Genomic DNA, 23,059 nt, shown 5'->3' on the forward strand with positions numbered 1-23,059 from the left:
TTTCTCACAAATAAACGCAAGTTATTTGAATGAAATTTTACCACTAACATGAAGTACAATATGTCACGAGAAAACAATGTCAGAATCACCGGGATCCATGGAAGCGTTCGAGAGTTAAAGTACAGTGGTCAGAATTGTAAAAATTGGCCCGGTCATGAACGTGCAAACCACCCTTGGGGGTGAAGGGGTTAATTAGCCTTAGTTAGCATATTCTATTGCTGGTTTAATGAGCTTTACTTTTACCAATGTGATTATTTCTACCCGTTTTTGCTTTTTGCAAGCATGTGTGTTTTTGACAGTGTCTAAGTGTTCCTAATTCAAGTAACACCTGATAGGATCAAGGTGCGAAAGCAGGCATCTAGGTGCTTTTTCTTTTTGGCTTTTGGACAAAGGCATGAGAATGTTTTGTGGAGCATGGTTTTGTTTCCCTGTTTGTTCTTTTTCTCCAATAGCCTGACAAATGAAAGGTTCCTGTGTTGCAAACTGCACTTTGTCCTGTCTTCAGACATAGAGGAAGACCTCTTGACTTTGGCTGGCTGTTTTTTTCTTTTTCAAGTTCATTTCAGCATGTTTAAACATCTTTATCTTTGCATGGCGTTTCTGTAGTGTAGTGGTTGTCACGTTCACCTCACACGCGAACGGTCCCTAGTTCGAAACTGGATAGAAGCATGACATTAGGCGTTGATATTGAAGCTTTTGACATTGAGTCTTTGTTCTTGTTGGCTCGTCATGACCACAGAAACCTTCCGCAGCCGGTTTCTGTAGTGTAGTGGTTATCACGTTCGCCTAACACGCGAAAGGTCCCCAGTTCGAAACTGGGCAGAAACACGCTGTTACCCTTTGATATCCAAGCTTTTGACTTTCAGTTCTTGATCTCGATTGCTTGTTGTCACCACAGTAAACCCTTGCATCTAGTTTCTGTAGTGTAGCGGTTATCACGTTCGCCTCACACGCGAAAGGTCCCCAGTTCGAAACTGGGCAGAAACACAGCTTTTTTTCCTCTTGGAAAACGATCTTTTTGACTTTCAGTGCTTGTTCTTTATTGCTTGCCATGACCACAGCATTTTTTGTTTGTTTGAATCTGTTGGTTTCTGTAGTGTAGCGGTTATCACGTTCGCTTTACACGCGAAAAGTCCTCAGTTCGAAATTGGGCAGAAACACAGCGTTCCTCTTGCAAACTAGCGCTATTGATAATGAGTGCTTGATCTTTAATGCTTGCCATGACCACAGTAAATGCTCTTGTCTGGTTACTGTAGTGTAGTGATTGTCCTGTTTGCCATCCTCCTGAAAGTTCCTTTTTTTGATCCCGGGCAGAAACATGTGGCTTTTCTTTATTTTGATCACAAACGTATATTGTTGGCTTAATTAGCCTTAGTTAGCATATTCTATTGCTGGTTTAATGAGCATTACTTTTACCAATGTGATTATTTCTACCCGTTTTTGCTTTTGGCAAGCATGTGTGTTTTTGACAGTGTCTAAGTGTTCCTAATTCAAGTAACACCTGATAGGATCAAGGTGCGAAAGCAGGCATCTAGGTGCTTTTTCTTTTTGGCTTTTGGACAAAGGCATGAGAATGTTTTGTGGAGCATGGTTTTGTTTCCCTGTTTGTTCTTTTTCTCCAATAGCCTGACAAATGAAAGGTTCCTGTGTTGCAAAATGCACTTTGTCCTGTCTTCAGACATAGAGGAATACCTCTTGACTTTGGCTGGCTGTTTTTTTCTTTTTCAAGTTCATTTCAGCATGTTTAAACATCTTTATCTTTGCATTGAGTTTCTGAATTTTAGTGGTTGTCACGTTCACCTCACACGCGAACGGTCCCCAGTTCGAAACTGGATAGAAGCATGACATTAGGCGTTGATATTAAAGCTTTTGATGTTGAGTCTTTGTTCTCGATGGCTCGTCATGACCACAGTAACCTTCCGCAGACGGTTTCTGTAGTGTAGTGGTTATCACGTTCGCCTATCACGCGAAAGGTCCCCAGTTCGAAACTGGGCAGAAACACGCTGTTACCCTTTGGTATCCAAGCTTTAGACTTTCAGTTCTTGATCTCGATTGCTTGTTGTCACCACAGTAAGCGCTTGCATCCTGTTTCTGTAGTGTAGCGGTTATCACGTTCGCCTCACGCGTGAAAGGTCCCCAGTTCGAAATTGGGCAGAAACACGCTGTTACCCTTTGGTATCCAAGCTTTTGACTTTCAGTTCTTGATCTCAATTGCTTGTTGTCACCACAGTAAGCACTTGCATCTGGTTTCTGTAGTGTAACTGTTATAAGTTTGCCTCACATGCGAAAGGTCCCCAGGTTGAAACTGGGCAGAAACACTGCTTTTTCTCTTGGAAAACGATCTTTTTGACTTTCAGTGCTTGTTCTTTATTGCTTGCCATGACCACAGCATTTTTTGTTTGTTTGAATCGGTTGGTTTCTGTAGTGTAGCGGTTATCGCGGTCGCTTTACACGCGAAAGGTCCTCAGTTAGTAACTGGGCAGAAACACAGCGTTCCTCTTGCAAACTAGCGCTTTTGACAATTAGTGCTTGATCTTTAATGCTTGCCATGACCACAGTAAATGCTCTTGTCTGGTTACTGTAGTGTAGTGATTGTCCTGTTTGCCATCCTCCTGAAAGTTCCCTGTTTTGATCCCGGGCAGAAACATGTGGCTTTTCTTTATTTTGATCACAAACGTATATTGTTGGCTTAATTAGCCTTAGTTAGCATATTCTATTGCTGGTTTAATGAGCATTACTTTTACCAATGTGATTATTTCTACCCGTTTTTGCTTTTGGCAAGCATGTGTGTTTTTGACAGTGTCTAAGTGTTCCTAATTCAAGTAACTCCTGATAGGATCAAGGTGCGAAAGCAGGCATCTAGTTGCTTTTTCTTTTTGGCTTTTGGACAAAGGCATGAGAATGTTTTGTGGAGCATGGTTTTGTTTCCCTGTTTGTTCTTTTTCTCCAATAGCCTGACAAATGAAAGGTTCCTGTGTTGCAAAATGCACTTTGTCCTGTCTTCAGACATAGACGAAGACCTCTTGACTTTGGCTGGCTGTTTTTTTCTTTTTCAAGTTCATTTCAGCATGTTTAAACATCTTTATCTTTGCATGGAGTTTCTGAAGTGTAGTGGTTGTCACGTTCACCTCACCCGCGAACGGTCCCCAGTTCGAAACTGGATAGAAGTGTAGTGTCGGTGGTGGGGTGCCGAGCTGGTGGGGTGGTCCTACTTTTATACCGCGCAGAGATGACAACAGAGACACGATGGAGGCAGATTCTGGGTGCAACAGGTCCAAGTTTATTTCTTCACTTGCCATCCGACTGACGGCACACCTCGCGGCCCTCCGTTTCCAGAGCCGCTTCTCACACCGTACACTGGAGACGTGTCTGCACACACCGTCCCCTCCTTTACTGTCGACGCTCCTGACAGTTCCGTCACTGTGGCCACCTTTGGCCCATTAACCAACAGCGCTTTTACTGCTCAGTCGTCGTGTCACATACGGTGTCTTACACCCAGTACCTCGTCTCAACTGCGGTCCTTTCCTGTCAGGACCACCCCCCTGACGTCCTCTCTCCTCAGTCCCCCTGGTCTGGATTCTCCTCAGGGCACACAGACTGGCGTAGTCCTCCTGTCACCTGGGCTCCCCCTGGGGACTGGATCTTTCTGGAACCCTCCCTCAGTATTTATAACTCCCCCGGTTCCTTGAAACTGTCACTCTAACTGTCACCACGCCCCCCATGACCAACGGTTTCTAAAGCCCTAAGCTGCTGTAAAGTCCTTTGCTCACACTCCACCCTGCCATCTAATGGTCATCCCAAGGTACTGCACGTCCACTACACTTTCCTAGTTGTTTCCCCACTGTAATCACTGACTCCTACCTACACTGTGCAAACCTATCTTTCTTCACTCTGACTAGTCCGTCCATCCGTCAGGTCACCTTCCCTACACTCCCCCTTCCTTTGTCCATTGTCGTCCTCGACAATCGTCATCCCTGCCTTCGTCGTTCTGAATCTACACCTACATTCTGTTGTCGGACCAGAAGTTGAGCCAAACCCACTATCTGCGGGGGCCGAACCATACTGGGAGCACTATGCTCTGAGCAGCCTACTGCTACTCACCAGCGCGCACGCCACATGACAATGTCTTTCAAATTGGGCAAGGTACACCCGTATTCTCTCTACGGCGTGTATCTTTCCCCTACTCTCCCCTACTGTTACCTTTCACTATCCGGTACGCCATGATCGAGGCCACTCACCTACCAGATCATTGCCGGCGCCCGCCTTTCCTTCTTCAGGGGTGTCCGTGGTGTTGGGGACCTGACCTAGGACGGCTGTCTTTCTCACGTCTTCCAACTCATTTTCCTTCTTTCAATTACATGTCATGGTCGGCGTCCCGGTCTCCCAGACCTCCTCAACTCTTAGATCCCTACCGGATCTCACACTTTCCTTTGGTCCCGCAGACCTTCCCTTACCCGGACCTGTTGCATTTACTTTGGCATATTATACATTAAACAACTTTATAATAGCACAAGTACCCATTTTTATAATTTTTTTTTTCTTGCTTTTAAAACCAAAATATAACATAACATTGCAAGTCTCCTTTCCTCCTCCCTTCCTTGGACATGGACACTCCCTCTCTTCTAAGTATCCCGCGCTCTGTCAGTCTAAAAAGTAAACACAATCTATCCTGTAAGAGGAACATAGAAAAACAGACATAAAAATCACAGATAAACATTTCTTTTTTTTTTTTAAAAGCTGACCGCGAACTGTCCTTTTGACCTGCACAACGGTGCAACGAACTCCTGACAGTTCAATCCTCCTTTCGGTGGTCAGTAGTATGGAACCCCACAACCGTGGAGCTCCCAGGATGCAAGAAGTGTCCCTTTCTGCAAGATAGTATAAACGAGCCGTCCCGGGGGTCGTGCAGCCGCCATGCCAGCCTCTCCCCTCTCATGGAGCAGGTTCCAGACTTCCTGCCCCCTGGCCCTCTTCTTCTCTATAACTCCTGCGACCCAAACAGAGGGTCCGGCATGAGCCCTGGAGTCCGGTGGGCGGGACTTAACCGAGGAAGGACGTGGATCAGAGGCGGCCGATGATTCCTGCAGCTCAACAGCCGCTGGGGCCAGGTGGCAAATGGGGACAACCGGGTCCTTGGAGGCTGGAATCACAAGGCCCACTAAGTCGGCCGCAGTCGACTTCAGCAGCGGCATAACCGCGGCCTCAGGACAGGCCACATCCACTACTTCCAATGGAGCCGGAGTAACGGCCGGTTCCAACGACGCAGCTGCTATCAGCAGGGGGAACGCAGCAGCGTCTTCTTTGGATGACTTCCGCACTGGCGGCTCCAGGCGGGGTACCTCAGGGACTTGAGCAGGGGCCTCGCACAACTCTGCATACACCACTGGGCCCGATGTACCCAGGCCTTCCGGTGCGCAGGGGGCAGCGTGCTGCGGCGGAATGATGAGGGCCGCTGGCGGAGGCACTAGTGGTGCCGGGGGTACTCTCACCTTCCCCGACGCTGCGGCCTCCATCACATCAATACGTGGCTTCACCCGCAGCCTCCGTCCCTTGCTCCACTGTCCCGCGGGTTTTTCCCCTAAACTCGGGGGCTCCGCTGAGAAGTCCTCTGCTGGTATTGGTGGCGGCCGTTTTCGCTGACTCCGCTCAGGCTCCGCTCCCCAGCTCAGCATCCCGCTGCTCTCCCGTGGCTCTGAGGGCGACTTCTGGCACAGCTCCATCCCCTGCCGCCACTGCCACTCTAGGCGGCCGATGCCCCGACACCTGCAGAGTCTCATACCGTCCGTTGGGCAGCACTCGAATGGCATCAGACAGCTGCAGCCAAGTTTTTCTTCTGTGCCACTCCCTCTGTGAGGTGAGGTGTCGGCAGGCCTCTCCACCATCCTGTCAGGGTCCAATATATGGAAGCGTCGATTTCCAGGCACATACTGCTTCCTTTTGGGGTACGTTGGAGGGGGTCCCAGTCCATTCAACACGACTGCAAACACCCGGACCTCTCCTCTGCGCTGAAGCAACACCGCCATACTGCACAGTACCTGGTACCGCCCCGGATCCTCTGCTGGCCACACAGATCCGCCACAGCGCTTCCCATTTGTATTCCACACGTAGGTCATTTGTAATCCACAGGTAATTGTAATCCAAACAGAGTAGTCCAAGTCCTTTTCCATTCTTTGAGGCAGGTCTGCCGCAGAAGATGAGGTATTAGCGGCGGCGATCCTGCTGACTACGCCAAATGTAGTGTCGGTGGTGGGGTGCCGAGCTGGGGGGGTGGTCCTACTTTTATACCGCGCAGAGATGACAACAGAGACACGATGGAGGCAGATTCTGGGTGCAACAGGTCCAAGTTTATTTCTTCACTTGCCGTCCGACTGACGGCACACCTCGCGGCCCTCCGTTTCCAGAGCCGCTTCTCACACCGTACACTGGAGACGTGTCTGCACACACCGTCCCCTCCTTTACTGTCGACGCTCCTGACAGTTCCGTCACTGTGGCCACCTTTGGCCCATTAACCAACAGCGCTTCTACTGCTCAGTCGTCGTGTCACATACGGTGTCTTACACCCAGTACCTCGTCTCAACTGCGGTCCTTTCCTGTCAGGACCACCCCCCTGACGTCCTCTCTCCTCAGTCCCCCTGGTCTGGATTCTCCTCAGGGCACACAGACTGGCGTAGTCCTCCTGTCACCTGGGCTCCCCCTGGGGACTGGATCTTTCTGGAACCCTCCCTCAGTATTTATAACTCCCCCGGTTCCTTGAAACTGTCACTCTAACTGTCACCACGCCCCCCATGACCAACGGTTTCTAAAGCCCTAAGCTGCTGTAAAGTCCTTTGCTCACACTCCACCCTGCCATCTAATGGTCATCCCAAGGTACTGCACGTCCACTACACTTTCCTAGTTGTTTCCCCACTGTAATCACTGACTCCTACCTACACTGTGCAAACCTATCTTTCTTCACTCTGACTAGTCCGTCCATCCGTCAGGTCACCTTCCCTACAGAAGCATGACATTAGGCGTTGATATTAAAGCTTTTGACGTTGAGTCTTTGTTCTCGATGGCTCGTCATGACCACAATAACCTTCCGCATCCGGTTTCTGTAGTGTAGTGGTTATCACGTTCGCCTAACACGCGAAAGGTCCCCAGTTCGAAACTGGGCAGAAACACGCTGTTAGGCTGGTTTCACACTTGCTTCTTTTTGCAGCGCGTTTTTCCTGCAAAAAAAAGCATTAAAAAAACGCATACAAATGCATACAAACGCTGCGTTTTTTTCAAGCATTTTTATGCGCATGCAGGAAAAAAACGCAGCGTTTTTGTGCGTTTGTATGCGTTTTTTGTGCGTTTGCGTTTTTTTACAGATTTTGGAAAAACCCCACAAAAAAGAAAAAACAACCAATCAACAACACACAAGACCAATGGGACTGCATTGTGGGTGTGGTATGTTAATATATAGACCCTGTCTACAGTATTCTTCACATTTGCTTGATTCTTCTCGTGACCATGGATCTGCGCTGGAAGAGTTTTCACTTCAACTTGGATTTGGACATCGCGATGGCTCAGGCGTATGCAGTTGCTTGCCATGAACAAAGGAAGAGAGAGAGGCAGCGAAGACGGCGGCGTATGTGGATACATCCGATTGTTGAACTCCGGGAGAGCCGTGGGGCATACCACACCCTCTACAGCGAGCTCCAGTCAAACCCGGAGAAATTTACAGATTATATCCGGATGTCCCACGAAAGTTTCATGGATTTGCTTGCTCGTGTCCAACAATCCATCCGGAGACAGGACACACAGCTCCGTCGTGCGATTCCTCCTGAGGAACGGCTACTGGTGACATTACGGTATGTTTTAAAAACCAAGTGGTGCGGTCTGAAGTTTTTTTTAAATTTAGTATTCAAAACCTTGGGTAATTAGTTTTCGTGAATGTACTAATATTTTATTTTATAGTTTTTTAAAATAATATACATAAATATTAATTTTACTTCTTTGTCTGTTCACAGATTCCTGGCGACTGGAGAAACCCTATCTTTACTACACTTCCAGTACCGTATTGGAATCTCTACCTTGTCTGGAATTGTTGCTGACACCTGCCGGGCTCTCTGGAATGTTTTTTGTTCAGAATTTATGCCCCTGCCCACCGCTGAAAAGTGGATGGAAATTGCTGACAAATTCTGGACAGTATGCAATTTTCCCAACTGTTTGGGAGCTGTTGATGGTAAACACATACGGATCATCAAACCCCAAAGAACGGGATCTGAGTACTATAATTACAAAAAGTACTTTTCAATAGTACTCATGGCGATTGCGGATGCCGGATGTATGTTTGTAGCAGTGGACATTGGAGCATTTGGCCGTGGTAATGACTCACAGGCTTTTAAAAACTCAGACATGGGCCGGAGGTTGTATGGCAACCAATTTAATTTCCCTATGCCACGGCCTCTTCCTCACACCGAAGCTCCGCCACTGCCCTTTGTAATGGTTGGCGATGAGGCTTTTCAAATGTGCGGAAACTTACTGAAACCCTACTCCAGCCGTGACTTGGACCACACCAAAAAAATATTTAATTACAGGCTGACCAGGGCCAGAAGAACTGTCGAGTGTGCTTTTGGGATTCTTGTCTCCAGATGGCGAATTCTGGGCACGGCCATTAATCTTAAACTTGAAACAGTCGATGAGGTGGTGAAGGCCTGTGTGGTTCTACATAACTTTGTGATGGCTAAAGAGCACCCGACCTTTGAACTGGACGATGATGCTCCTAACCCATTGCCTGAATTCACTCAGCACACTCTCAGGTCATCCGTTGAAGTTGGCCAAATGAGGGACCAATTTGCGGCCTACTTTATTTCTGATGTAGGACGGGTGCACTGGCAAGATGAAATGGTGTAATGTTTTTGTTTGTTTATGGTAATAAAAAACCTTATTTGATACCATTACTGAGTGCACTACATTTTTTAAACTCCAATTAAATAAAAAACTTCCCATGTATAACTGAATTTTTTGATGTTCACACACCTGGGCAGGTAAATACACATACGAGTTAAAATGCAGCATTGCTAGTCTGCGTGAAATATATTGGAACGAGCAAAGCTGCAGGCCATGAATCAGGAAACCAAATTTTTTCAAGAGAAAATTGTGCAACTAGTTGAAAAAAAAGTATGTGATTTTCTCAAAACACAACCCTCAAAACCCAACCCCAATGAAAGTCAATGGTGAATACAAGTCAGCATTGAGTGGATGAATGTAATCTGCTCCATTCCAACTTACAAGTTATTACACTAGGCCTTGGAATAACTATACTAGGCCGTGGTATTTCAAATATGAGTATAGTAGGCCTTGGGCCTACTAGTATAGTCATATGTGAAATACCACGGCCTAGTATAGTCATACCAAGGCCTACTCGATTTTTACCAACTAGGATCTTGTTTCACGAAAAACAAACTGGTGAAACTTGACAAGTTTCAACAGTTTGTTTTTCATGAAACCAGATTCTAGTTGGTAAAACTAGAGTTATTACACTAGGCCTTGGAATGACTACACTAGGCCGTGGTATTTCAAATATGAGTATAGTAGGCCTTGGGGCTAGTAGTATAGTAATATGTGAAATACCACGGCCTAGTATAGTCATACCAAGGCCTACTGTAATAACTCCATTTTTAACAACTAGCATCTTGTTTCACAAAAAACAAACTGGTGAAACTAGAAAGAAACTTATTTTTTAGACAAGTTTCAACAGTTTGTTTTTCATGAAACCAGATCCAAGTTGGTAAAACTAGAGTTATTACACTAGGCCTTGGTATGACTATACTAGGCCGTGGTATTTCACATATGACTATACTAGGCCTTGGGTTGGTTTTTAACATGTATTTACCCATCAGTGTGTGTGAGCGGCGCAAACAACATTAATGAAACTTTTTAATGGTGAACCACAAATGTAAATTTATTTTTAATCAAAAAAAGTAAACCAAAAAATTATTTTTTACGGCGTTTGGGGGCAGATGGTTTCAATTTGGGGGTGTGCAGGGAATATGCAACACTTGAAGTTGAAGACGGTGTTTGAGGGGAAGGGGCAACAAAACTTGTGGGGGAAGGTAGTCCAGTTAAGGGAATTAAACTAGGAACACTTGGAGGAGAGGAAATCTGTTCAGGTACATTAGTTGTAATGGCATGTCGCCGTAGGCTTGTGTGCCTGGACCGACTTTGGCCCAATGCCCGCCTTGATAGATTTCGCCTTGAACTAGGGGCAAATATTGAGTGTAGGTCCCCCGTCTGCTGGTGTGGCTGCTGCTGCTGCTGAGGTGGCGGCTGCTGCTGAGGTGGCGGCTGCTGCTGAGGTGGCTGCTGCTGCTGGTGTGGCTGCTGCTGCTGAGGTGGCTGCTGCTGCTGGTGTGGCTGCTGCTGCTGAGGTGGCTGCTGCTGCTGAGGTGGCGGCTGCTGCGGTGGTGGCTGCTGCTGCTGCTGTGGTGGCTGCTGCTGAGGTGGTTGCTGCTGCTGCTGAGGTGGCTGCTGCTGCTGAGGTGGCTGCTGCTGCTGCTCTTCGTTGGCAGTGCTCGTCCTTGCAGGAGGACTGGTGGCGGCAGTGATGGTCCAGGTTTGCAGAGTGGTGGTGGCAGGGCTACTACATGTTGTTGTAGCGGCAGGGCTGTTCCATGTTTGCCTAGTGGTGGCTGAGCTCCACGCATGCATGGGAGTGGCGGTGGTGCTCCAGACAGGAGCAGCGCTTGCCATGGTGGTGTCGGTGAAGTGACCAGCTGCACTCAGACTTGTGGTGGTGTAACGGTGGGTGTCCTGGCTTTGAATAGAGGTGTCCGTGCAGTGGTATGCAGCACAAGTCGGTAGTGAGGTGAAGCGAGTCAATGGTGGCACAGGTGGAAATGACACCACTGACTGCTGACCGTACCGATTATGCTGCATAGCCTGCAAGAAAGCATTGTTGCAGGCCTGCAGCACATTCAGCTGTTGCTCAGGACTAAGGTGTTCCGCCATGCCCTTTTCAATCTTACTAAAAAAATGGTGTGCTGGTCTGTTGAGGTCGGCCTCCAGACGGTCAAGGCGCTGTTCTACAGAATTGAAGCGGTGTTCAAAGTGGTTAAAACCACGTTCCATGAGTGCAAAACCGCTTTCAACTCTGTTGGACAGTGACTTGAGGCTGGAATTAAAGGCCTCGCTCAAATGCATAAACTCGGGCAAGACATTCCTGTCCAAGGCCCTCTGCCGCTGGCAGGTAGTGCCCGCATAACCAGTGGCAGAGACCTGGGACAGGGGAACACCTGATGGCCCAGCTTCCTGGTCACCAGCTGTGTGTGTGGCTGACCTGCAAGGTGCTTCCTGGCAGTCGGATGGCTGGGACGGGTCAGAGGACGTCCGAGGAAGGACCGCTCCAGGGCCAGGTTGCAGGGTGCTGCTCCAGGTGCTGTGGAATAAAGGAAAATCATTACTACCATGCCTTTACAAGAAGCATCAGCTGTGGATTAGAAAAACACAGATTAATAAAAATAAAAACCCAAAATTTATAATACTTACGATCTCGTGGCAAGGACCGGTCTTAGGAACTGCAACGCGTGATAGTGACGGTATCTAGTTCTGGTCCTTGACGCAGCTCCACTGCGAACCTGGCCCTCAGCACGAACATCACTGTTGAAGCGGTCCTTGATCGAACGCCAACGTGTTCGTACTTTGTCCACTGTTGTTAAAAAAAACAGTGCCGTCAAGGACAACAGTCACTGCGGCACAATATAGCAATACAATACTCAAAGCAGTCACTGTAGACCCCGATGACACTGTTGGGTTTCCTGCTAGAATACACCTAGCACGAAACCCAACAGTGCCGTCAAGGACAACAGTCACTGCGGCACAATGTAGCAATACAATACTCAAAGCAGTCACTGTAGACCCCGATGACACTGTTGGGTTTCCTGCTAGAATACACCTAGCACGAAACCCAACAGTGCCGTCAAGGACAACAGTCACTGCGGCACAATGTAGCAATACAATACTCAAAGCAGTCACTGTAGACCCCAATGACACTGTTGGGTTTCCTGCTAGAATACACCTAGCACGAAACCCAACAGTGCCGTCAAGGACAACAGTCACTGCGGCACAATACAGAGCAGGGAAATACTCACTAAACGCCTTTTTGGAGGATGCTGTGGCGCTGTCCCAGCCATCCATCAACGCTGCGGCCACCTCATTCCATAGCCGCCGGGTCACCACAATGTCCTTGTGCAGCCGGTCACGGCTGTCCCACAACGGCGAACGCTCCTGGACCAGGCTGATGAGCTGCTCATTATCCAGGTAGATGTCTTCATCCCGTTGTGGAACCAAGACAAAACACATTCATTAGAATAATCAAATTTAAATTGAATAAAAAGTTACAAAAAAAGAAACATAAAAAAGAGTAAAAATAGAAGATAAAAAATAAAGAACATTACAAATCATTTGATACATACATTCCGTATCACCACCGGGACTTGGCTTCGCTGCTCCTGCTCTTCGCCCTCACTAGTCCATTCCGCAGAAGATGATGATGATGACGATGTCTTAGAAAAGTAGAAAAAAACGTAAGAGATTTGGAGAAGCAGCAGATATACTTACCAGATGCACGAAAATAATCACCTCACGGTCTGCTTGCGCCAATTCCTGCCGCGATGGGGAATACTCGGATTCTGAAGACATACTGCATGTAAAAATAATAAAAATCATTAGTACATACATAATTTAAAAGGACAGGCATATAATGTAATATACTCACATTCTTCGCTGATCAGATGGGTTCCTTGTTGACTGTCTGCTCTCCAATCTGTCAGTGTAGTAGTGGCAGAGTTTTGGCAGGCACCTCCTTTATATAGACTTTTTTTTTTTGACTTTAGAAGATTATAACTAGTACAACAAGTGGACACTACCAAAAAAACGCAGCGCTAAAAAAACGCTTACATGCGCATGCCAGTGCGCACGTATGCGCATCCATAGGCTATAATGGCCATTTTTAGCGCAAAACGTGCGCATACGTGCGCATGCGCTTTTTTGCAGGGCCAAAAAATGCAACATGCTGCGTCTGGAAAATACAAACGCACACCCCAAAAAAACGCAGCGCATGAAAATCGCATACGAGCGCTTACCAGCGCGCAGGTATGCGCACCCATGTTAAATATAGGGGAAAAAACGCATGCGCAGGTATGCGTTTTTTTCCAGCGCAAAAAAACGCAAATGTGAAACCAGCCTTACCCTTTGGTATCCAAGCTTTTGTCTTTCAGTTCTTGATCTCGATTGCTTGTTGTCACCACAGTAAGCGCTTGCATCCGCTTTCTGTAGTGTAGCCGTTATCACGTTCGTCTCACACGCGAAAGGTCCCCAGTTCGAAACTGGGCAGAAACACAGCTTTTTCTCTTGGAAAACGATCTTTTTGACTTTCAGTGCTTGTTCTTTATTGCTTGCCATGACCACTGCATCTTTTGTTTGTTTGAATTGGTTGGTTTCTGTAGTGTAGCGGTTATCACGTTTGCTTTACACGCGAAAGGTCCTCAGTTCGAAACTGGGCAGAAACACAGCGTTCCTCTTGCAAACTAGCGCTTTTGACAATGAGTGCTTGATCTTTAATGCTTGCCATGACCACAGTAAACGCTCTTGTCTGGTTACTGTAGTGTAGTGATTGTCCTGTTTGCCATCCTCTGAAGTGTAGTGGTTGTCACGTTCACCTCACACGCGAACGGTCCCTAGTTCCAAACTGGATAGAAGCATGACATTAGGCGTTGATATTAAAGCTTTTGACGTTGAGTCTTTGTTCTCGATGGCTCGTCATGACCACAGTAACCTTCTGCAGCAGGTTTCTGTAGTGTAGTGGTTATCACGTTCGCCTAACACGCGAAAGGTCCCCAGTTCGAAACTGGGCAGAAACACGCTCTTACCCTTTGGTGTCCAAGCTTTTGACTTTCAGTTCTTGATCTCGATTGCTTGCTGTCACCACAGTAAGCGCTTGCAGCTGGTTTCTGTAGTGTAGCGGTTATCACGTTTGACTCACACGCGAAAGGTCCCCAGTTCGAAACTGGGCAGATACACAGCTTTTTCTCTTGGAAAACTATCTTTTTGACTTTCAGTGCTTGTTCTTTATTGCTTGCCATGACCACAGCATTTTTTGTTTGTTTGAATCGTTTTGTTTCTGTAGTGTAGCGGTTATCACGTTCTTTTTACAAGCGAAAGGTCCTCAGTTCGAAACTGGGCAGAAAAACAGCGTTCCTCTTGCAAACTAGCGCTTTTGACAATGAGTGCTTGATCTTTAATGCTTGCCATTACCACAGTAAACGCTCTTGTCTGGTTACTGTAGTGTAGTGATTGTCCTGTTTGCCATCCTCCTGAAAGTTCCCTGTTTTGATCCCGGGCAGAAACATGTGGCTTTTCTTTATTTTGATCACAAACGTATATTGTTGGCTTAATTAGCCTTAGTTAGCATATTCTATTGCTGGTTTAATGAGCATTACTTTTACCAATGTGATTATTTCTACCCGTTTTTGCTTTTGGCAAGCATGTGTGTTTTTGACAGTGTCTAAGTGTTCCTAATTCAAGTAACACCTGATAGGATCAAGGTGCGAAAGCAGGCATCTAGGTGCTTTTTCTTTTTGGCTTTTGGACAAAGGCATGAGAATGTTTTGTGGAGCATGGTTTTGTTTCCCTGTTTGTTCTTTTTCTCCAATAGCCTGACAAATGAAAGGTTCCTGTGTTGCAAACTGCACTTTGTCCTGTCTTCAGACATAGAGGAAGACCTCTTGACTTTGGCTGGCTGTTTTTTTCTTTTTCAAGTTCATTTCAGCATGTTTAAACATCTTTAGCTTTGCATGGAGTTTCTGAAGTGTAGTAGTTGTCACGTTAACCTCACACTCGAACGGTCCACCGTTTGAGACAGGATAGAAGCATGACATTAGGCGTTGATATTAAAGCTTTTGACGTTGAGTCTTTGTTCTCGATGGCTCGTCATGACCACAGTAACCTTCCGCAGCCGGTTTCGGTAGTGTAGTGGTTATCACGTTCGCATAACACGCGAAAGGTCCCCAGTTCGAAACTGGGAAGAAACACGCTGTTACCCTTTGGTATCCAAGCTTTTGACTTTCAGTTCTTGATCTCGATTGCTTGTTGTCACCACAGTAAGCGCTTGAATCCTGTTTCTGTAGTGTAGCGGTTATCACGTTCGCCTCACACGCCAAAGGTCCCCAGTTCAAAACTGAGCAGAAACACAGCTTTTTCTCTTTGAAAACAATCTTTTTGACTTTCAGTGCTTGTTCTTTATTGCTTGCCATGACCACAGCATTTTTTGTTTGTTTGAATCGGGTGGTTTCTGTAGTGTAGTGGTTATCACGTTCGCTTTACACGCGAAAAGTCCTCAGTTCGAAACTGGGCAGAAACACAGCGTTCCTTTTGCAAACTAGCGCTTTTTACAATGAGTGCTTGATCTTTAATGCTTGCCATGACCACAGTAAATGCTCTTGTCTGGTTACTGTAGTGTAGTGATTGTCCTGTTTGCCATCCTCCTGAAAGTTCCCAGTTTTGATCCCGGGCAGAAACATGTGGCTTTTCTTTATTTTGATCACAAACGTATATTGTTGGCTTAATTAGCCTTAGTTAGCATATTCTATTGCTGGTTTAATGAGCATTACTTTTACCAATGTGATTATTTCTACCCATTTTTGCTTTTGGCAAGCATGTGTGTTTTTGACAGTGTCTAAGTGTTCCTAATTCAAGTAACACCTGATAGGATCAAGGTGCGAAAGCAGGCATCTAGGTGCTTTTTCTTTTTGGCTTTCGGACAAAGGCATGAGAATGTTTTGTGGAGCATGGTTTTGTTTCCCTGTTTGTTCTTTTTCTCCAATAGCCTGACAAATGAAAGGTTCCTGTGTTGCAAAATGCACTTTGTCCTGTCTTCAGACATAGAGGAAGACCTCTTGACTTTGGCTGGCTGTTTTTTTCTTTTTCAAGTTCATTTCAGCATGTTTAAACATCTTTAGCTTTGCATGGAGTTTCTGAAGTGTAGTTGTTGTCACGTTCACCTCACACGCGAACGGTCCCCAGTTCGAAACTGGATAGAAGCATGACATTAGGCGTTGATATTAAAGCTTTTGACGTTGAGTCTTTGTTCTCGATGGCTCGTCATGACCACAGTAACCTTCCGCAGCCGGTTTCTGTAGTGTAGTGGTTATCACGTTCGCCTAACACGCGAAAGGTCCCCAGTTTGAAACTGGGCAGAAACACGCTGTTACTCTTTGGTATCCAAGCTTTTGACTTTCAGTTCTTGATCTCGATTGCTTGTTGTCACCACAGTAAGCCCTTGCATCCGGTTTCTGTAGTGTAGCCGTTATCACTAGAGTTGAGCGAAACGGGTCGAAAAAATTCAAAAGTCGCCGACTTTTGGCAAAGTCGGGTTTCATGAAACGAAACCCGACCCTAGGATGAGGTCGGCCGCGAGGTCGGCGACTTACGCGCCAAAGTCGCGTTTCAAAAGTTTGTTTTGCGCTCTTTTTCAGCCAATCAGGATCCACGGACACTGTGGGCAACGTGATGACCTAGGCACGGGTCACCACCATCTTTCAGAAGGGCATGCAAGTGATTGGCTTGCTTTGGTGGGCGTCACAGGGGGTATAAAAGGGCGTGCACGCCGACCATCATCTTACTTCTGCCGATCTTAGTATATGGAGAGGTTGCTGCTGATTCTGTAGGGAGCGCGTTAGGCAGGGAAGAAGACAAAAAAACTGCTTCTGCTGCTAGCGATTTGGCCTGCACAACACACAAGTCACTGTGTGTGCAGTGCAAGGGGAGGCTATATTGTGGTGCATCAGTGGTGTTGGTTGTTGGGCTGCCTTTTAAGGCTTCCTGACACGCTGACATTGCTGTTTACCCACTGCTCCGCAAACTGCTTTTTTAAAAGCAATCCAATCTCCCTTATCCTCTAGTCACTTTTGTCACAGCTGTGCCATCGAGCGTGTCACATAGCGCTCAGATATCAGTGGGCCTCACACAATCCACAAGTGTCCAGTGTCCAAAAGTGTACTCAGAGATTCAAAATCTCCATTATCCTCTCGTCACTTTGGTCACAGGCAGCTGTGCCATCGAGCGTGTCACATAGCGCTCAGATATCAGTGGGCCTCACACAATCCACAAGTGTCCAGTGTCCAAAAGTGTACGCAGAGATTCAAAATCTCCATTATCCTCTCGTCACTTTGGTAACAGGCAGCTGTGCCATCGAGCGTGTCACATAGCGCTCAGATATCAGTGGGCCTAACACAATCCACAAGTGTCCAGTGTCCAAAAGTGCACGCAGAGATTCAAAATCTCCATTATCCTCTCGTCACTTTGGTCACAGGCAGCTGTGCCATCGAGCGTGTCACATAGCGCTCAGATATCAGTGGGACTCACACAATCCACAAGTGTCCAGTGTCCAAAAGTGTACGCAGAGATTCAAAATCTCCATTATCCTCTCGTCACTTTGGTCACAGGCAGCTGTGCCATCGAGCGTGTCACATAGCGCTCAGATATCAGTGGGCCTCACACAATCCACAAGTGTCCAGTGTCCAAAAGTGTACGCAGAGATTCAAAATCTCCATTATCCTCTCGTCACTTTGGTCACAGGCAGCTGTGCCATCGAGCGTGTCACATAGCGCTCAGATATCAGTGGGCCTCACACAATCCACAAGTGTCCAGTGTCCAAAAGTGTACGCAGAGATTCAAAATCTCCATTATCCTCTCGTCACTTTGGTCACAGGCAGCTGTGCCATCGAGCGTGTCACATAGCGCTCAGATATCAGTGGGCCGCACACAATCCACAAGTGTCCAGTGTCCAAAAGTGTACGCAGAGATTCAAAATCTCCATTATCCTCTCGTCACTTTGGTCACAGGCAGCTGTGCCATCGAGCGTGTCACATAGCGCTCAGATATCAGTGGGCCTCACACAATCCACAAGTGTCCAGTGTCCAAAAGTGTACGCAGAGATTCAAAATCTCCATTATCCTCTCGTCACTTTGGTCACAGGCAGCTGTGCCATCGAGCATGTCACGTAGCGCTCAGAAATCAGTGGGCCTAACACAATCCACAAGTGTCCAGTGTCCAAAAGTGTACGCAGAGATTAAAAATCTCCATTATCCTCTCGTCACTTTGGTCACATGCAGCTGTGCCATCGAGCGTGTCACATAGCGCTCAGATATCAGTGGGCCTCACACAATCCACAAGTGTCCAGTGTCCAAAAGTGTACGCAGAGATTCAAAATCTCCATTATCCTCTCGTCACTTTGGTCACAGGCAGCTGTGCCATCGAGCGTGTCACATAGCGCTCAGATATCAGTGGGCCTCACACAATCCACAAGTGTCCAGTGTCCAAAAGTGTACGTAGAGATTCAAAATCTCCATTATCCTCTCGTCACTTTGGTCACAGGCAGCTGTGCCATCGAGCGTGTCACATAGCGCTCAGATAACAGTGGGCCTAACACAATCCACAAGTGTCCAGTGTCCAAAAGTGTACGCAGAGATTCAAAATCTCCATTATCCTCTCGTCACTTTGGTCACAGGCAGCTGTGCCATCGAGTGTGTCACATAGCGCTCAGATATCAGTGGGCCTCACACAATCCACAAGTGTCCAGTGTCCAAAAGTGTACGCAGAGATTCAAAATCTCCATTATCCTCTCGTCACTTTGGTCACAGGCAGCTGTGCCATCGAGCGTGTCACATAGCGCTCAGATATCAGTGGGCCTCACACAATCCACAAGTGTCCAGTGTCCAAAAGTGTACGCAGAGATTCAAAATCTCCATTATCCTCTCGTCACTTTGGTCACAGGCAGCTGTGCCATCGAGCGTGTCACATAGCGCTCAGATATCAGTGGGCCTCACACAATCCACAAGTGTCCAGTGTCCAAAAGTGTACGCAGAGATTCAAAATCTCCATTATCCTCTCGTCACTTTGGTCACAGGCAGCTGTGCCATCGAGCGTGTCACATAGCGCTCAGATATCAGTGGGCCTCACACAATCCACAAGTGTCCAGTGTCCAAAAGTGTACGCAGAGATTCAAAATCTCCATTATCCTCTCGTCACTTTGGTCACAGGCAGCTGTGCCATCGAGCGTGTCACATAGCGCTCAGATATCAGTGGGCCTCACACAATCCACAAGTGTCCAGTGTCCAAAAGTGTACGCAGAGATTCAAAATCTCCATTATCCTCTCGTCACTTTGGTCACAGGCAGCTGTGCCATCGAGCATGTCACGTAGCGCTCAGATTTCAGTGGGCCTAACACAATCCACAAGTGTCCAGTGTCCAAAAGTGTACGCAGAGATTCAAAATCTCCATTATCCTCTCGTCACTTTGGTCACAGGCAGCTGTGCCATCGAGCGTGTCACATAGCGCTCAGATATCAGTGGGCCTCACACAATCCACAAGTGTCCAGTGTCCAAAAGTGTACGCAGAGATTCAAAATCTCCATTATCCTCTCGTCACTTTGGTCACAGGCAGCTGTGCCATCGAGCGTGTCACATAGCGCTCAGATATCAGTGGGCCTCACACAATCCACAAGTGTCCAGTGTCCAAAAGTGTACGTAGAGATTCAAAATCTCCATTATCCTCTCGTCACTTTGGTCACAGGCAGCTGTGCCATCGAGCATGTCACATAGCGCTCAGATAACAGTGGGCCTAACACAATCCACAAGTGTCCAGTGTCCAAAAGTGTACGCAGAGATTCAAAATCTCCATTATCCTCTCGTCACTTTGGTCACAGGCAGCTGTGCCATCGAGCGTGTCACATAGCGCTCAGATATCAGTGGGCCTCACACAATCCACAAGTGTCCAGTGTCCAAAAGTGTACGCAGAGATTCAAAATCTCCATTATCCTCTCGTCACTTTGGTCACAGGCAGCTGTGCCATCGAGCGTGTCACATAGCGCTCAGATAACAGTGGGCCTAACACAATCCACAAGTGTCCAGTGTCCAAAAGTGTACGCAGAGATTCAAAATCTCCATTATCCTCTCGTCACTTTGGTCACAGGCAGCTGTGCCATCGAGTGTGTCACATAGCGCTCAGATATCAGTGGGCCTCACACAATCCACAAGTGTCCAGTGTCCAAAAGTGTACGCAGAGATTCAAAATCTCCATTATCCTCTCGTCACTTTGGTCACAGGCAGCTGTGCCATCGAGCGTGTCACATAGCGCTCAGATAACAGTGGGCCTAACACAATCCACAAGTGTCCAGTGTCCAAAAGTGTACGCAGAGATTCAAAATCTCCATTATCCTCTCGTCACTTTGGTCACAGGCAGCTGTGCCATCGAGTGTGTCACATAGCGCTCAGATATCAGTGGTCCTCACACAATCCACAAGTGTCCAGTGTCCAAAAGTGTACGCAGAGATTCAAAATCTCCATTATCCTCTCGTCACTTTGGTCACAGGCAGCTGTGCCATCGAGCGTGTCACATAGCGCTCAGATATCAGTGGGCCTCACACAATCCACAAGTGTCCAGTGTCCAAAAGTGTACGCAGAGATTCAAAATCTCCATTATCCTCTCGTCACTTTGGTCACAGGCAGCTGTGCCATCGAGCGTGTCACATAGCGCTCAGATATCAGTGGGCCTCACACAATCCACAAGTGTCCAGTGTCCAAAAGTGTACGCAGAGATTCAAAATCTCCATTATCCTCTCGTCACTTTGGTCACAGGCAGCTGTGCCATCGAGCGTGTCACATAGCGCTCAGATATCAGTGGGCCTCACACAATCCACAAGTGTCCAGTGTCCAAAAGTGTACGCAGAGATTCAAAATCTCCATTATCCTCTCGTCACTTTGGTCACAGGCAGCTGTGCCATCGAGCGTGTCACATAGCGCTCAGATATCAGTGGGCCGCACACAATCCACAAGTGTCCAGTGTCCAAAAGTGTACGCAGAGATTCAAAATCTCCATTATCCTCTCGTCACTTTGGTCACAGGCAGCTGTGCCATCGAGCGTGTCACATAGCGCTCAGATATCAGTGGGCCGCACACAATCCACAAGTGTCCAGTGTCCAAAAGTGTACGCAGAGATTCAAAATCTCCATTATCCTCTCGTCACTTTGGTCACAGGCAGCTGTGCCATTGAGCGTGTCACATAGCGCTCAGATAACAGTGGGCCTAACACAATCCACAAGTGTCCAGTGTCCAAAAGTGTACGCAGAGATTCAAAATCTCCATTATCCTCTCGTCACTTTGGTCACAGGCAGCTGTGCCATCGAGTGTGTCACATAGCGCTCAGATATCAGTGGGCCTCACACAATCCACAAGTGTCCAGTGTCCAAAAGTGTACGCAGAGATTCAAAATCTCCATTATCCTCTCGTCACTTTGGTCACAGGCAGCTGTGCCATCGAGCGTGTCACATAGCGCTCAGATAACAGTGGGCCTAACACAATCCACAAGTGTCCAGTGTCCAAAAGTGTACGCAGAGATTCAAAATCTCCATTATCCTCTCGTCACTTTGGTCACAGGCAGCTGTGCCATCGAGTGTGTCACATAGCGCTCAGATATCAGTGGGCCTCACACAATCCACAAGTGTCCAGTGTCCAAAAGTGTACGCAGAGATTCAAAATCTCCATTATCCTCTCGTCACTTTGGTCACAGGCAGCTGTGCCATCGAGCGTGTCACATAGCGCTCAGATATCAGTGGGCCTCACACAATCCACAAGTGTCCAGTGTCCAAAAGTGTACGCAGAGATTCAAAATCTCCATTATCCTCTCGTCACTTTGGTCACAGGCAGCTGTGCCATCGAGCGTGTCACATAGCGCTCAGATATCAGTGGGCCTCACACAATCCACAAGTGTCCAGTGTCCAAAAGTGTACGCAGAGATTCAAAATCTCCATTATCCTCTCGTCACTTTGGTCACAGGCAGCTGTGCCATCGAGCGTGTCACATAGCGCTCAGATATCAGTGGGCCGCACACAATCCACAAGTGTCCAGTGTCCAAAAGTGTACGCAGAGATTCAAAATCTCCATTATCCTCTCGTCACTTTGGTCACAGGCAGCTGTGCCATCGAGCGTGTCACATAGCGCTCAGATATCAGTGGGCCGCACACAATCCACAAGTGTCCAGTGTCCAAAAGTGTACGCAGAGATTCAAAATCTCCATTATCCTCTCGTCACTTTGGTCACAGGCAGCTGTGCCATCGAGCGTGTCACATAGCGCTCAGATATCAGTGGGCCTCACACAATCAACAAGTATCCAGTGTCCAAAAGTGTACGCAGAGATTCAAAATCTCCATTATCCTCTCGTCACTTTGGTCACAGGCAGCTGTACCATCGAGCATGTCACATAGCGCTCAGATAACAGTGGGCCTAACACAATCCACAAGTGTCCAGTGTCCAAAAGTGTACGCAGAGATTCAAAATCTCCATTATCCTCTCGTCACCTTGGTCACAGGCAGCTGTGCCATCGAGCGTGTCACATAGCGCTCAGATATCAGTGGGCCGCACACAATCCACAAGTGTCCAGTGTCCAAAAGTGTACATAGAGATTCAAAATCTCCATTATCCTCTTGTCACTTTGGTCACAGCTGTGCCATCGAGCCTGTGACATAGCGCTCAGATATCAGTGGGCCGCACACAATCCACAAGTGTCCACTGTCCACAAGTGTGTGCAGAAATTCTAAATCTCCCCTGTCCTATAGACACCTTGTACCTTGTTTTACATTACTATATAGTTTGTTGGACTTTGTCTACATTTCTACCAAAAATGAGGAAGGCTGGTGGAAGAGGCCGTGGAATTGGGCGGGGGTTGGCAGCTGGTAATGATGGTGTTGGTGATGGATCTGATGGTAGTGGCAAGAGCAAAATAGGACCAAATGCAGGAGGTGCTGACCCTGCGTCATCGTCTGGCTACATAAGGCCTCGAACGCTTAGTTTTCTAGGAGTTGGCATACCGCTTTTAAAGGCAGAGCATCAGGAAAAAGTTTTGTCTTACATTGCTGACTCAGCCTCCAGCTCTATCGCCTCCTCTTCTTCAGTTGTAAAAAGTAAAAGCACTGAGTCGTCATTGGAGGCTCATGTTCATGAACCACACCTTTCCTTGTGTCCTTCACCCCAACCAAGAT

The 23,059-nt window shown here is 47.3% G+C and overlaps 8 non-coding genes across 8 annotated transcripts; all 8 read left to right on the forward strand.

Annotated features, from left to right (window-relative positions):
* The first annotated feature begins 755 nt into the window (after positions 1-755).
* On the forward strand, positions 756-828 carry TRNAV-AAC (transfer RNA valine (anticodon AAC)). The gene has a single exon. It is a non-coding gene; the product is annotated as a tRNA-Val (tRNA).
* An 86-nt stretch (positions 829-914) lies between these two features.
* Positions 915-987, forward strand: TRNAV-CAC (transfer RNA valine (anticodon CAC)). Its single transcript has one exon. It is a non-coding gene; the product is annotated as a tRNA-Val (tRNA).
* A 941-nt stretch (positions 988-1,928) lies between these two features.
* Positions 1,929-2,001, forward strand: TRNAD-AUC (transfer RNA aspartic acid (anticodon AUC)). The gene has a single exon. It is a non-coding gene; the product is annotated as a tRNA-Asp (tRNA).
* Positions 2,002-7,087: 5,086 nt separating this feature from the next.
* On the forward strand, positions 7,088-7,160 carry TRNAV-AAC (transfer RNA valine (anticodon AAC)). The gene has a single exon. It is a non-coding gene; the product is annotated as a tRNA-Val (tRNA).
* A 6,302-nt stretch (positions 7,161-13,462) lies between these two features.
* Positions 13,463-13,535, forward strand: TRNAV-UAC (transfer RNA valine (anticodon UAC)). The gene has a single exon. It is a non-coding gene; the product is annotated as a tRNA-Val (tRNA).
* A 278-nt stretch (positions 13,536-13,813) lies between these two features.
* Positions 13,814-13,886, forward strand: TRNAV-AAC (transfer RNA valine (anticodon AAC)). The gene has a single exon. It is a non-coding gene; the product is annotated as a tRNA-Val (tRNA).
* Positions 13,887-15,312: 1,426 nt separating this feature from the next.
* Positions 15,313-15,385, forward strand: TRNAV-UAC (transfer RNA valine (anticodon UAC)). The gene has a single exon. It is a non-coding gene; the product is annotated as a tRNA-Val (tRNA).
* A 768-nt stretch (positions 15,386-16,153) lies between these two features.
* TRNAV-AAC (transfer RNA valine (anticodon AAC)) lies at positions 16,154-16,226 on the forward strand. Its single transcript has one exon. It is a non-coding gene; the product is annotated as a tRNA-Val (tRNA).
* The last annotated feature ends 6,833 nt before the right edge of the window (positions 16,227-23,059 follow it).

The sequence above is a fragment of the Dendrobates tinctorius genome, unplaced genomic scaffold, assembly GCF_039654945.1.
Source record: "Dendrobates tinctorius isolate UK_male_01 unplaced genomic scaffold, ASM3965494v1 ptg000332l, whole genome shotgun sequence".
NCBI classification, from domain to species: Eukaryota; Metazoa; Chordata; class Amphibia; order Anura; family Dendrobatidae; genus Dendrobates; species Dendrobates tinctorius.